This window comes from Zootoca vivipara, chromosome 8, assembly GCF_965207765.1.
Source record: "Zootoca vivipara chromosome 8, rZooViv2.hap1.1, whole genome shotgun sequence".
Taxonomy (NCBI): Eukaryota; Metazoa; Chordata; class Lepidosauria; order Squamata; family Lacertidae; genus Zootoca; species Zootoca vivipara.
In genome coordinates, this window is record NC_142591.1 from 1,508,350 (window position 1) to 1,524,943 (window position 16,594).

Genomic DNA, 16,594 nt, shown 5'->3' on the forward strand with positions numbered 1-16,594 from the left:
CATCTAGAAGTCAGATCAGCTGCTAACCCTCCCGGGGGGAAATATACATTTGTAACCAATAAGGAGAAGTTTTCACCAGAGATCAGTCCGGTAATAGCATAAGGCGGTAATGCATGCACTAGTGAAAGTTTAGCCCGAAGTTTAAGAGAGATACCAATTGTAAGGCCACCTTTAGGGCGGCCACCACTCGCTGACGGGCTAGCAGGCAGACATATAGACTCAAAGCCATTTATCTCAATTTCCTCCTCCACCCAGGTTTCTTGTAATAATATGATAAGAAAGGAATTAATATATTTTTGGAATTCTGGATCTAATATTTTACTTTTCCATCCAGCAATGTTCCAACTTAATATTGTAGGCTGGGGCTTGCTTTCCTTCTCCACAGCTCAGGTCTCGAAAGGCAGGGAGCAGATTTAACACCAAACCCAATGGTGTAATCCAGGCATAGGCAAACTCGGTCCTCCAGATATTTTGGGAGTACAACTCCCATGATCCCTAGCTAACAGGACCAGTGGTCACGGATGATGGGAATTGTAGTCCCAAAACATCTGGATTACACCTATGCCTAGTGTAATCAGTGTGCACACCATTTATTTTCCCATAGAAGTGTCTCATGGCTTAGCTATGATGTTAACATCTTGTGAGACAATGGTGTGCGCCTCCAGGGGCAAAGTCAAACTCTTGGAGAATCACAGTGCCCATTGTGGCTGCAGAGACGCGTAACTTGTAACTGCTGCCTCCCGCCTTGTTTATGCTGTGTTAGCAGCACCCAAGTGACCTCCCTGGGGTGCAAGCTTGGGCAGTGTGTCTGGAGGTCCTGGGCTGCCCAGACGACAAGACCCCCCCCCTCTCAGCCTCGCTGATGTGCTCCAAAGGAAAGCACTGTAATACATTTGGCACTGGCTGGTATGATATGATATGATAGCCATATTTCTAAATAAACCTCTTTTGTTCAAACATCACCCTTGTCTGAAGTAGTGAATAAGTTACCAGACTTATTACTGGTTGGTGGCAGTGGTATAATAAAGTGGTTTGTGCAGGAATCAACGGGCTGTGAAACGTACAGGTGGAGGCAACTGCCACACATACCAATAAATAAATTTTAGAAAGGGGCAAGATTAGATGCAGAAGCACAAAAATCCAGACTCCTTTCTCCCCACCCAGAGCCACCCTGCCGCCTCTCTGCGCCTCAGAGGAGCTACCTGAAGGAGCGTCTCCTCCCCCATCATTCTGCCCGGACACTGAGGTCCAGCGCCGAGGGACTTCTGGCGGTTCCCTCGTTGCGAGAAGCCAAGCTACAGGGAACCAGGCAGAGGGCCTTCTCGGTAGTGGCACCCGCCCTGTGGAATGCCCTCCCACTAGAGGTCAAAGAGAACAACAATTACCAGACCTTTAGAAGGCATCTCAAGGCAGCCCTGTTTAGGGAAGCTTTTAATGTTTGATTTCTGTATTTTAATGTTTTGTTGGAAGCCGCCCAGAGTGGCTGGGGGAACCTGGCCAGATGGGCGGGGTATAAATAATAAATTATTATTATTATTATTATTATTATTATTATTATTATTATTATTATTAGAGCTGGCACTTCATGCAAGGCTGGACCTTAGTGGCAGCTGGAGAGGCAATAAGATGCTCCCTCACAGCTGCCGCTCGGGACAAGTGCCAACACATCCCACTTCCTGAGCGGTTGGGAATTGGGACATTCCAGCATCAAATCAGAAGCCAGGGTGACTTTTCTAATTCTGGAGTCCTTGGAAAATAGGGACACTTGGAAGGTATGATATTGGGGTAGACCATTCTCAGGAGCCTTGTCGGCTGCTGAAAGGTCCCCTGCTCCCTTCCGAGAGTCTTCCAAAACCAGTGGGGAAAGAGACAAAGGCATGTGTGTGTTTTTATGTTGGAATGTTCTGCAATCAACCCTGAAAGGTTAGACTGAATGGGGCATCACGGTTCCATTCCCCAGAATTACAAGCAAGTGCAATCCATCACGCTGTGGGATTTCTCTTTTCTAAGCAGCCTGTGGATCCCCAGGCCTTTCTCCCCCTGGAAACTGTGGGCAGAACAGGAAGGGGCACATATCCCAAGACTAAGAAAAAATGACTGCAAAACAAGAAGGGAAAGCAGGCAGCCCTTACCATTAAGGCCCTTAGCAACATCTAACAACTTCAGAACTTCAGACTGAAACCACTGTTGACAGAAAAGGTTTATGAAAACCAGGTCTGCAGAAATGGGAAGGGTGTGCGTTGTTAGAATTGGCAAGGAAATACTGGGGCATACAGATATAGAGATGCTGACATCTTGTTTTTTCTGTTTTAAATTAAAATGGAGAGTGGAACTCCTAAACGTCTAAAAAGATATCAGTACCATATGTGGTTAGCAGCACACGTCCCATGTTTGGTTAATCCCTGCACAAATTGTATTTGTGTGAAAAAAGCTTCCCTCCTTCCAATTTAATAAACGTATCACACAACTGCCTTGCAACTTGAATAGTAGACAAACAGAAAATATAACGTAGCTGGTCACTTCTTCACTATGGAGTGTGGACAGTATGCAATGACCATGCTCAGGTAGAGAGGGGCAAGGCAGCACACACGAACTCTGCCCATCCCACCCCCCACGTCCCCATACATGCTGGCTCTGCCCACAATATTCCCGTGTTGAGCAGGGAGATCTGAAGGGAGATTATTGGTGTATCTGGCTGGATGCAGTTGGAATCCGCACCGCAAAAGGGAACCAGTGACATCAGTGAGGGATAGCTGCATCTCAGTCTCCATATTGATTCAGGAAGTGTGAATTTGGTAGATTTGCATTAAAATGTGGACCCCTGCCCTGCTTGTGGGCTTTCCACAGGTGTTTTGCTGGGCTAGATGGGCCTTTGGCCTGATCCTGCAGGCTCTCCTTATGTGCTATATCAACACCCTGAATGAGAGACAGAGAAGGGAAGACCTCCTAGGGTGAGAGACTGGGAGAAGAAAAGAAGGTGAGTCTGGGAGGGTCCACCACTTTCTGTGTGAGACAAGGAACTACCTTTGACAGAGGACTCTGCATTTTCTTTTCTCTGTTTTTGTTATTTAGATTAGTTTATTCTATCTTAATGTTTTATGAGAAGCTTTGATAAAGTGCTGTGCTTTTGTTTTGTTTTTTTTAAAAGAAAGGTTCCAAGTTTGGGAGCTTTTTATTTTGGAAAAAAATTGAGTAATGAGAGAAAAAAACAGAGGTATGTAAAATTATGTACGATGCAGAGAAAGTGGAAAGAATTTTTTTCTTCCCTTTATATTAGAAATTGGGGTCATCCAATGTAGATGAATATTGGAAGATGTACAGCAGACAAAATGACCCTTTACTCTGTCCACAGTCGAACGTGCATAGGATGTGGTGACGGCTACCAACCTGGACAGCTTTAAAAGTGGGGTTAGACAAATTCATGGAGGATAAGGTTGTCAACGCTACTAGTCAAGATGGCCACTGGCATCTGGTTGGCCAGTGTGAGAACAGGATGTTGGACAAGATGGGCCTTTGGTCTGATCCGGCACAGCTGTACACTGTTGTGTGCTCTTGACGAAATCATCCATCTCTAGTTGTAGGTGACCATTTCGGTGCATGACAGAACAATGTCAAAGTGTATTTGGACAAAGACAAAGAGCATGGAGTATCATCAACATTCATACATTTCTGCATAGTAGACTTCACCCCTGCACCATCACTCGAGGTTTGCTCTCCCATTGAAAAGAAAATGTTTCCTTTCCCTTGTGAGGGAATGAGCAAGGTAATGAAAACCAGTCTCATTTTCATTTCAGAAAAAGCAATTTCCCTAAATGGCGTCCCGCTAATGGTGCTTGATCACATCTAAGCCCCACAGCAAATGAGTCTTAATCCAGTTTGTCTGTGTGATGTTACCTGTGGGAAATAATAGCAATCCTTCCACTCAGCTTGCAAACTGTTTGCAGGGACTCCTCCAATATATATTAATCCCATCATTTATCTTTGTCAATGGAGAACAAAAAATAATTTGTGCAAGAGTAAACAGATGAGCAGGCAAGAAGGGAGCTCTGTTTTATTAAGCAATGAAAAGCAGGTGCTCCCACAGCCAACCTTGTTTTTATTGCAAAATCTGGGCAATTCTCTGTCTGCATCTGTGCAGAACAAACTAAGGGTACAGTCATTCTGATGGTTAAAGGAAAATAGTGTTGCACCAGCCATCAAAGGCTGGGTGAGCATCAGATTAGATTCACACACACACAATTTTGTGGCTACATACAGTTATAATCTTTATTATATTTTTACATTCACAGTTACTGTTAGTAATTCAAATTGTTATTGAACCAAAAAGGATGGTGTTTTCCTACAATCAACACACATGTATAAACACCCCTTGCATTTACTTGTGTGTAGCACAATATGGACTTAGCTGCTGCTGCGTCATAAACTACAGCTACCTTTGGTGATTGGTTGAATGAAGAATGTCTCTGATGGGGTAATGATATGGAAGGGGCATATTTCATTGTAATTGTGGAGGGAGTACTTTTAGCAACTCGTTAATTTTGAGGAAGGGGCAACCAAGGTGAAACCCTGACTATGTGTCTTGGCAAGGGGAACAAGAGAAGAGAAGAGAAGAGAAGTCTGCTTATATACCAGCAGCTTCATGCCTAACATTACTTGGGAATTATAAGAAACCAAAACCAATCATAACAGATTTGAAAAGTTCAGTCTGCCACCTTGATTCTAAATGGCATCCAATTGTATCCAAACATAGAGCAAAACCTGTTCCTTGACCTCAGGAACCTTCAAGTAAAATTTGGTGTAAGGGGGAGGGATTATAGAGAACCCTCCCCCCTCATCAGAAGCAGCCCGTCTCCCAGCAGTCATGAGAGCGAGGGGTCGGAAGGGGTGAGTCAGGAAACGGAGAGGGAGTGCCAGGGCTCTGGCGACATCAAAGAGCCCCTGCTCCATAGGCAGGAAGAGAGGGAGGCGGAAAGAGTGGACAGGAATACCCCCAACACCAGAATTGAGGAGGAGGAGGAGGAGGAAAGGGAGGCGCTTCTCAGTTCTGAGGCTTTTATGCTGGTCCCGAATGTGGAAGGGGGTAGTGCAGGAATCTGACTCGAGTGGGTAGACATGAAATGAGCAATTCTTTACACTGTAAATAATGTGCACCAATAAAAACGTCTGAAAGACAAGCATGTGGAAGGTCGTTACTCAAGAGTAGTCACAACACACCCTGACATTTGGTAATGATATCTCAAGGGGTGTCCAAATGCACAGGGAACAGTCTCCAAACCATATAGTAGATGCAGAAACACTAAGTGTGTAACCCTAAGATTTAAAATTCTTTTCAAACATTATTTGTCCTCAATAAATGAAAGGCCATTGTTCCAGCCTTTTTCATGGACTGCTGGATGTTGGAAACTTTTTGGCTGTGCTTCACTGCAGTCACCCAGTCATGGACAATATAGCCAGATAGTGATGTCACAATGCCATGGAAACATGAGAGAGCCAACCAGGTGACCTCAAGTAACCAATTTAAAATGATGATTCCTGCCCTTAATCTGAACAAGTAAACACTTTTTGCACAGGTAAACACTATGGAGAGGATCAAAAGCAATTCTAGAAGTCAGAAACAGGGATGGAAGGATCTGTCAAGTATGGTTCTCTCAGATTACCAATTTTCCAATCTTAACTTTACTTCTCCACATTTCTGTAGCAATTTGCATTTTTAAAAACTCATGAAAATTCATCACCATTGCAGTACCAATTTCTAATAAACACATTTCTGCATGCAGTTTTGAATAATGTACACATTTTTACAAGCAATTTCCCCTAACATAATGCACTTTGTATGTTATTTTTAGTAATATAGTCACTTTTATGAATTTTTGTAAACATTACCTCATCAGAGAATTGTATCACAAAATTCAAATAAGTGTGAATTTCAAAGGATAGCTGTGTTTCAGTTCTCATATTGTTTCAGAAAGTGTGGAATTGGTAGATTTGCCTTTCAATGTGAACTGAATAGAATTTTCTCCATCTCTAGCCACAAGCAAACAAACAAACAAAGGCAGGTGCTAAAGAAGCTGGTTGGTTCCCAATATATTTCAAGAAAATCCAAACAAAATAAAAAAATCCTTCCAGTAGCACCTTAGAGACCAACTAAGTTTGTCATTGGTATGAACTTTCATGTGCATGCACACTTCTTCAGATACACTTTTTCAGATCAAGAAAATCCACTTTCTGAGAAAATCTTTACCAAAATGTGTGTGTGTGTTGTTTTTCATCTCAGCACCAAATATGACCAACATTTTACATTGTTTACAATGTATTGTATATGTTTGTATATACAGTGCCAAAGGTATGAGTAAAAAAAATTGGGCTCGGTATGTGTAAGGTTATCAAAGGCAACTTTTTGGGGGGAAAAGAAGAAGCTATGCTGACATAAGCCCACTAGGTGGCAGTATCAGGTGTGGTGTGATGAGATGCTACTTGGGTCCCTAAAAATTGGTTTGGAAGATATCACTGTTATGCTCAGAAGTAATCATTTTCTTGAAAATGAAACATGAACATATGATTCTAGGAAAAGTCATTTCCAATTCCCTGAGTAAGGAGCGAGCACCTTAAATTTTTACAGCTCTCATTCTCTGTATCCAACACAGAACAAACAGGAGACATGGGGGAAAGACCACCTAATTGGGAAAAATTGCAGAGTGCAGCCACTTGCCCCCATGGAGTTGAGCACAGTTATTTTTGCAGCATCTAACTCCGACCCGCTTGTTCCTTCTCATCCAGCCTGATCATTTCAAATAGGAACTTCTACTTTGCTTCAGTGACAGTGCTTGCTGAGTGAGAAGTCAGGAAAGGCACAAAATGTGGTTTTGGACCAGAATTTAAGTTCCATAGGGTTTTGGCCCTTATTTTATATAAAAAGCAAGATTCTAGCCAGTGCTTTTTTTCTAGAAAAATAGGTGCTGGTACTCACAATGACGTTGTTGCAGTTAGTGCCACACTTTTTAAGAACAAATAAAAGAGGTGCCAGTACTGCGTATCCTTGAGTACCACCTGAAAACCCCCTTATGGGTGCAAAACAAGCTTGAGAATGTTTCAGTGAATGACTCCTAAAAAATCGGATTAGAGGAAGGCGGCTGAACAAGGCTTCTGGTGTTTGGGAGCATGGCATCAGTGCCCATCCCCATGCAGGCAAAATTATGCAAGTAATAATTTGTGCAAATAGCCTCAAATTGTGCAAATTGCTTCAATATGGATAAAATATGTGGGCCACCAAATTGAGTTTACTTGTTTAAGCACAACATATACACAGCTTTGGCCACACTCAATGCAAGCAACTGAGAATGGACCTCAAGATTGTGTCTGCCTGGCACATCACATAAAAACTAATGTGCAGGCCCAGTTTCCCAGTTTCCCTAATCCTTCTTTCTGAAAGAAAGAAAGAAAGAAAGAAAGAAAGAAAGAAAGAAAGAAAGAAAGAGGTAATTTGACCAGTTCTGCATTTATAACTCCAAGGTTCTGTACAGTAGCAGACACAAAGACCAATGTGTATACCCTACTGCCCATAGGATACAATACGTAGGCAGGGCATAGAAAATAACCACCGCAAAAGATTGGAAAACAGAGCAAAAAATTAGGCAAATTATAAAACATGTATGCAAAACACACACCCAGGTACAAAAAGCAGTGAGCAGCACACTTCCCAAATATTTCCTGTTTCCCCACCTGCTCCCACATATTCCCTATGATAGCATGGATTAAATGTCACTTTCTCCCAGGTCCCATATGTCTTTCTGTATTCAGCAATGGGATCACCTGATCCTGAGATGCATGATCAGCAGGTTGAATTATGGCAGTGGGATAAACCTCACCTGCATCATAACTCAGCGCTTACTCAAGTTCATTTGCTATCAGTTGCTTCCTATATATTATGTTACAAATTTCTGCCAGCAAACTGCTGAGTTGCTTGGTATCAAGTACAAGTCACGATTTTGGATAAAATAACAAGGTTTAGCTCACTCAGTAGAACATGAAACGCTTAATATCAGGGTTGTAGGTTCAAGCTCCATGTTCGGCAAAATATTCCTGCTTTGCATGAAGTTGGCCTACATTATGGTTACCAGATTTTTTTTTTCAATGAATCTGGGACCTCCCCCCCTTTCTTTTTTTTGAAGCTGAGTAGCAACAGGGAGTCAGTAGTGGGGATGGTGAGGCAAAAGACCTTGGACCCAAGCACACATGCATATTGTATAAAGGTGCAAAGCCCTTCTTTCGCACTCTGTGAAGCATACGTGCACAGCATTTTGTTTTGTTTTGTTTTGTTTTTAAACTGGGCAATGGCTGCCCGCCCACGGCTCCCGAGCCTCCCCTGATCTGTCAAAACAAAGGGGCAAGGGGGCAGGAGATCGGGGGAGGCTCGGGAGTTATGGGCGCGTGGCACACCATTGCCCAGTTTTTTAAAAAAACTCTGCGCATTTATGTTTCACAGGGTGCGAAAGAAGGGCTTTGCACCTTGCCTGGCAGAGAAACCGCATGCCTTGCACCCCTCCTTGGCAATGGCCACCCGCCCACAACTCCCGAGCCTCCCCCATCAGTCAAAACAAAGGGGGAAGGGGGCAGGAGATCTGTACCACTGGACGTCCCCGGTTCACCTTCAGCAGCGGCAGTCAGCAGCCTGGAGCCAGCCAGAGCCAATTGCGCTACCAGGCTGGCTCTGGGCTGCTGAGGCTGCCACTGCCACATTTCCCGGGGACAGATTTGCAAATCTGGGGACATCCCAGGGACGGAGTTTGTCCGGGGACAGATCTGCAAATCTGGGGACTGTCCCCAGGAACGGGGGAGGTCTGGTAACCCTAGCCTGCATTATCCTCATGATCTCTTCCAACTCCACAATTCTATGATTCTATGACACCTTCCACCCTCCCATCCTGCACATTACAGGAGAAGAGTAGTATTGGCAAGCAAGCTGCATTTTAGGGATGCATCTAGCCTGACTGGGCTCTTCGTTGAAGAATCCCTGATCAGCTTCCAAGGAATTTCAGGATTCCCTCAAACACAGTCTGAAAAACCACAGGGGTAGTTTTGTCTAGAAAGTTTGCCCTATCCCGAGCCATGGTTTGTTTCTTTCTTTCTTTCTTTCTTTCTTTTTCTTTCTTTCTTTCTTTCTTTCTTTCTTTCTTTCTTTCTTTCTTTCTTTCTTTCTTTCTTTCTTTCTTTCTTTCTTTCTTTCTTTCTTTCTTTCTTGGTCTTCTATTCCGATTTGGAACCCAATCAATCAATCAATCAATCAATCAGACTTTTTTCAACCGTCAGTCAGAAATAAACATTTGTCCATACAAAAATTGAAACATCAAACATCTAAAGGAACTTAAAACTTAAACCGACAATGAGAAATAGGCTATACATTTAGACCCATGTCAATGCTGTCAATTTTAACCTTACGACACTTATGGTCTTATGGTCTTCTATTCCTGTGTTTCTCTGTCTGTGACATACGAGAGAGAGAGAGAGAGAGAGAGAGAGAGAGAGAGAGAGAGAGAGAGAGAGAGAGAGAACTAATTCAATTCTACTCTCTAAACAGCCTTTAAAATGTACAGTCATGCTTTGGTTTTTCAAGATAATTTATAGCAAACTGATGTGGAAATGAATTGAAGAATGGGAAAGGTAGAAACTGAGAGGAACCCATCCCTACCTTCAGGCAATTCTCCCGAGACAGATCTGCCCACAGATAAAAAATCAGCTGGAAAGGTATTGGTGGACACAATCCACTAGCTAGTTTTGTCACACAAGCTCCATGCAAAGATAGGGGTGTGGCTGCACAAAAATATCCCCAGTTATGGTTTGTTTGTTTTTAATAATTATTTTTATTAAAGATTTTCTTGGGTTACAAAGATAGTGCAATTTCTCATTTTTTTTCTTCATGCATCATTTTTACACATCAATTTTACTTGTTGAGACATAGTGAGGAAGGGGGGGAGAGGTGGTTGGGATTGTCATTTTATCCCAGTTATGGTTTTGTAATGCCTCCAATTGTGCCTAGGTCCAAAGTAGAAACCTCTGAGCTGTTCTGATCACCCCTTCTGAAAATAGGTATTGCAGAGCTGGTAAAGGGCGATGAGGTCAACTGAAATCATCACGGGATTAGGAAATGTTCTCCATGTGCTGAAGCTAGCCGGGGAAAAACCTAGCAGGGCAAGTTATGCATCTGTTAGGATTCCAGGTTCCCGGCTTGATAATACAGTAAACGTACATAATTAAAAAGGATGATTTATTGCAAAAACAAGCAATTAACTCTGGATGGCTCTAGCCAAGCCTCTGGCATCATCTAAAGAATCCTTCCATTTCCAGCAGAATAAACTGAACCCATGGCCCTTGCGTTTCTTATTTTGTTTCCTGTCAAACACCTTCCCCCCAGCGACAACTTTGTGGGTTCATTGGATCCTCTCCAACTTCTTCCGGAGAAGACAGGCTGCCAGTCTTCTCTTTCATGCCTGTCCATGCCTCTTGCGAGCCATGACCACTTTCCAGCCTTATCTGGCTGCCTCTCAAGGTCAAGAGGAGGGGGGGGGTCCACATCTGCCTTCTGTCTTGAGAGAAATCTGATCCTGTTGGTTGCAAACTGTGGTCTGCTACCGGCTGCATTCCTAGGCTGGGAGCTAGAGTCTTCATGACAGCATCTTAATTTATTTAATATAACACTTACACCCCACCCTTTTGGTTCAAAAGCAGCACTTAAACTTTCAGTTTTGTAAAAACAATATAAAACAATTGATCAATGAGACAGGATCAGCAGTTAATGCCAACCATGAAAATATTATCTACCACATGCAACCATTTCTGACCTATTTCACCCTGAAAGATTGGCCGATTTGCTTTAGTGAGGTGAAATTCCTGTTGGGGACAAGGAATTGAATGGGGTGGCTGCCATTTTGTTCCCCCATGAAAGCCCTCTTCTGATGTGTGTGTTTTTAAATTAGGGGGAAGTAGAAACGGCTGTCTTCTTTGCTATTCACTGGGGACCATAATTATAGTGGATAGCAGCCATAGGAGCCAACTGCTCCCCCATAAAACATTTAAGGAGGCTGGGCCCACCTAAAGTTGATGGGCATTGCCATTCAAATAGTGTGTGTGTGCTGCATCGTGTGATTGATTACCTGCCCCCCCATATTTTATTCAAGGTGCCACCCCTGATAGCAGCTAAATCTCATCTACAAAGAAGCAGACACTTTTAAAGTGTGGCTAGTTCATTTCTTCAGAAGCTCTTTTTATTGAAGAGATGCTATGGGGAAAGCCTTGGGGTCAGAGCCAGCCCACCCGTGAGGCAAGGTGAGGGTGGCAAGATCCTTGGGTGGCAAGATCCTGATGTTGAGTTTTATTCCCCCTTGTTCCTGATGGTGACCTGCACTTTTATGACGATGAGGGGAGGGCCGTTTTGTGGATCGCCTCAGGTGTCAATATGTCTTGGGCTGGCCCTGCTAAGATGTGCAGGAATGGCAAGATGTAGAATTTGGAAGCAGTCCTGTATGTTTCAGTCCCGCTCTGTTTTGTTCTGATTTGATTCATTAATTGGGTCCAAAGGAATTATATTGTCAAAAATATGCAATTATTGCGTACTGATCCATGCAGCCTATTTTTAAAGCTTGAAATGTTAAGGAAAACCTTTTGCCACTGCTATTCACTTTATTACTTCTTTTTTAATTAGGTAGTTAAGGAATTGCAGGACAAAAATTCTCTATTCAAAAATTTTAAAAGGTATCCCATGCTTCATTTTTTTTTTTTAACCAGGGGCGAGGATGAATCAGAGATTAATAATAGCATAGTCTTACACATGTCTCATAGAAATAAGCTCCCTGAGTTGAATGCAACTTGCTCTCAAGCAAATATGTCAAAATAATGTGATGACACCCTGTGGGGGACAAAGTTGGTGGAGGACAATTTTACAAAGCTATTTCCCTCAAATTACTGAGTCAGTTTCACAAATGGCTGGTTGAATCTGTTTCTCAACAGCTCTAGTAGAGAGTTGCCTCAATTTATTTATATAAAGAAATAATAGCAACACTACTTTTCTGCGCCAGGGTAACCCCCATTCTGCTTTCCCAAGGCTTAATTTTGCAATGTGAATAAATTATGCAGTTTTGATGAACATCGGCTCATTTGCCTGCATAGCTGCCAAGTTATCCCTTTTTTACAGGGATTTTCCCTTATGCTGAATAGGCTTCCTCGTGAGAAAAGCGAAAACTTGGCAGCTATGTTTGCCTAATTCTCTGTCTCATAGTCATTGGGAGAGGCAAAGAGGGGAGAAACTCCACCTCTGGTAAGTGAGGTGTTCCTCAGTGATACCTCTGAGGCCGAGTGTCTTCAGAGATTGAGTGGAATGATAAATGTTCTCCAGTTACCACTAGACAAGGTGAGTTGGGGGGGGGGGTTGACAATGTGCTAGCAACTCTGAGCTTCTTTCCTTTCTCTTTACATATATTTGTTTGGATCCTTCTTCATGCATAAAAAATGTTTTAATTTAAAAATTCCATAGTCGCTGGCTACATTTCCACAAAGAATCAAAGAGGCAGCAGGCAAGGTTCAGGATTTATATTTACTGAAGGGGCAAGAGAAATTCTCAGGTTTCCTCAGGTGCAGACCAGATGTATGCGAGTGTTGACCTATGGCACACTTACTTCTCCAAATCAATTGCAGGTCCCAGAAGCTCAGCTCTGTGCTCCTCAGCCCTTCAGATACTGCGGGAACTATATGTAGGGAGAACCTTATCTTGGCTATGGGCATCACTTTAGGTGCTCATGCATACTATGTAATTGGAAACCAATGGTGGGGAAACCTGCTTCAATCTATGGTTTTGCTTTCTGTTTTTTGGGTGCTCAGAAATTCTAAAACAGGGTCAATATTTGGAATCCCACTTTCCCTCCATGAGGATCGGGTTAATGCACATAAGGTCTCTCCTCCTGGCGCTGACTGGCTCAGTTTTTCCTATGTCTGCCCAACCACCAGGGGCAGATCTACTAGGAAATTAATGAAGCTGTAGCTTCAGGGCCCCTAATATCAGAGGGACCCTATATTGGAAATTAATATATATAAGAAGAAGAATTTTGGAGAAAACTGGATATTGAAACCTGCTTAACCTAAATAATATATCCCAGTTTTATAGCGGCCCTTTAAAGTACGCTTCACGCAGAGTATACGCAGTCAGAAGTTGACCTGGCTAAGAAAACACCACCAAGAGTGTAGGGAATTATCTCCCTTATATGAAACCCCTTACTAGCTGCACACTTGTAAAAGTATGCAGATGAAAATACAAACGGTTGGGTTTCTTTAACTGAAAAACAAACTGACTCTAAAGAGACTTTAAACTAAAGATAAATGCTTTCTCTCTTAGCAATGTTATCTACCTACTTTCCAAACCTCCCACAAAACTTCCACAAAACTCCCATTAAACTACCCAAGAATTAACAGCAAACTAGCATTATAACTAAGCAACTCTCATACTAACATTCAACTAGGAATCTCTTAAACTGAGAACAACTGAGAGAGTGATCTACTTAGAGATGAATCAAACTGAAAGATCTAACTAAGAGATACAAAAGTCTTCCTGGCAGAGCCTTATATACAAGAAGCAGAGCCCCCGTCTGTGGGCAATTAACAGAAACACCGGCACCTGTTTCTCTTAAACAGACAGTATTTACATTAGACCGGCTCTAAAGTAACTTGACTATTCAAAAAATCCAACACCCTAGAAGTGACTCTAATCCACATTGTTTAAAAATGTTTGGTCTAGTAAACCCAATTTGAGTCACATGGCTCAAATTGATTAATTTTTGTTGTAATTTTTGTTTGTTTTGTCCAGAGTCAGTAGCACAGATGTTGTAAAGGGGTGGTGATCTGTCATGGAACAACCCCATTGGAGAAGTTAACAGTGGTTGCCCAGACCTCAGTGTTGGTTGCAAATGACAGTTCAAGCTTCAGGGGTCCCAAAATGTAGGCACGTCACTTACAACCTCTATGAATTCACTTTTTCATAACTGACCTTTCTTCCAAATGGGCAAACATGGGTCTATCCCACCTTATTCTGACAACAACCCTATGGGTTGGAACAGGCAGCTGACTGGCTCACCCACTGAACATCATGGTTGAATAAGGATTTGAACACATCTCTTAGGGATTCAAGTCTCAACACTCAATTGCACCACACTCATTTTCCAGTCAGTTGAAATAGCCATGCAGAATACAAGGGTCTTGCAGTTCCCTGCTCCACCCTGCTGGCTGTTTTTTAATCAAATATCCTGCAGTGATTTAAGGTGGCAAATCCCTCGGGTGTCATAGACTGGGCACATTCAGCAGGGGATCCAAAGATTCTTCTATATCTTGGATTTAGCTTGTGATAATAAATAACTCAAGGCCATCTTCTGCTTATTTGGATAATGCAACCTGTCAAGACACCTGCATCCGTCATGTGATCTCTACCAATTCCCACACGGCTCAGAAGGCAGATATTGCCCTGAAAAAAATGTTAAGACGTGGGACCCCTATAAAAGGGAACAGGAGACATCGGCTAGAGGAGAAAGGGGAGATTGTCTCCTGGGTTTCTGTGGTGCTCCATGACAGGTACGGTATGCAGAATTCCCATATAGTAACTCTCTGTTCACCACTTGTCTAAATAGTAATAAATCACTAACAAATTCCTGGTTCGGTTTGGGAGGTTTGGACTTCAAAGCCAAAGTCTTCAGAGTCACAAACAGGAACCTTTCATTAACTGTGGAATGGGGGGGGGTTACTTTATGTCAAAATGTCCCATTTGATTATTTAGGTGTTTATTTTTTTTAAAAAAAAATCACAAATTAACAAAATACTCTCTTTTGAGATCGCATGTCACTTCTTATACAGCTGTTAAGCACTGAAAACATTTGTTGTGGCTACATATCTTCTAAATATGTGAAGCTAGCAAGTAAGAACATTTTCATTCATTCACTCATTCATTCATTTATGACACCTCAAAAGATGGATACTATATATTCTGGAAACACCTGATACACATACATTTCATATCGTTTTGATGTTGGATAGATTTCAAAATGGAGGTTTCCTTGCATACATAGGATGAAGTCATTTATCCACTTACCTGAGAATAAGCTCTAGTGAAATCCATGGAAATTACTTTTGAGTAGAAATGCGTAAAATTGCACTGCAAATTATTTATGGCATGTTCTTTTAAAACCTAAAACTAGAAGCATCTAAAATTATTGCGACAAAATATATATGAAAGTGTATCCTTTTATAGTTACCATTTCTGTTAAATTAGATCGGAGTGATCTTCCTTTGCAACGACAGAATTGTTTTTATAACCTAAGCTTTTTTCTGCTGCTACATTTATTTGAATATGATTTTCCTTCAGTAAAGAAGCTAAAATGAGGGTATTAAAAATAAAACAGCAAATGTACTGTCTTCAGCTGGAATAGCCATTTCCTGAAGTCTTGACCTGACTATCAGATGTCTGGCTCTTTTAGGAATCAAGGTGAAGAAGAATAAACATCCAAATTACCAAGGGTTTTGTTTTGTTTTTTAAAGAAAAGGCCAACTGAAATGCTTAAAAGCGAGGGCTGATCAGTCAGCTGCTAGCCAAACAGCAGGGTTTGGAAAACTCATCATCGGGAACGTTGCCAACAGTCATGGGTGGTCACTAACAAAAGAAGCCCCCCAAACAAATGATTTTACATGATGTGATTTGGATCTGTTTTACTACACGGCTAGAGTGGCATAACTGTCACTCTCCTGCTGAAAGATCAAATTATGGTGATGTAATAAGGAACTGTTTCACACAAGCCACACAGATGAATACATCCCTCTTTCTGTCAAATTCTGAATTCATAACATCCACAGGCTCAGGAAATAAAATAAAATAAAATAAAATGTATCACTACAGTGTTAAGAAACTAGTTAAAATTTGCACCTGAAGTAACTTCAAATATTGCTTAAATTCTCTAATATCTATAAGACTTTAATTTAGGTGACCCACAGAATTTGTCCACATATAATCTGCACATAATTTAAGATAGATACAGAAAAGTGTGTGTACTGCAGTCAGAAACTTGGTCAATGCTGAGATTTACCAGTATTTCTTAACATTTTAGGAGGCTTTTAAGAAAGGTTGGAGAATTCTGACATTTCTACATTCATTTGTTTATCTCCGGTAATGTCTTTGCTAAGTGAATGAATATACTGTAACTTTGTCTCTTGACAAGAATGAAATTTACTATGTAACACTTTGGCTCAAATTCTTGCTTCTCATCTGTAGTTAAGTTCTTTAATAGGTGTAGCTCTGCTAGGATCTTCCTTTCTCAATATTCACTAGCTGGACTTTGACCCACCACCTTCCTTCACTGTTCAGGACTTGCAGACCTCCTGCTACTGCTGCTTCCGACTTTTACTTGCCAAAACTTCTGCATGCACCCGATTTCCACAGGATTGATATATACCACTTTGCTGCTTTTACCTTGTAATCAAACATTAATTGAACAAAAATTACTTTGACTCAAATTCTTACATCTCATCTGAAGCCAAGTTTTATTATGTGTAGCTACTATTGCTTGCATTTATT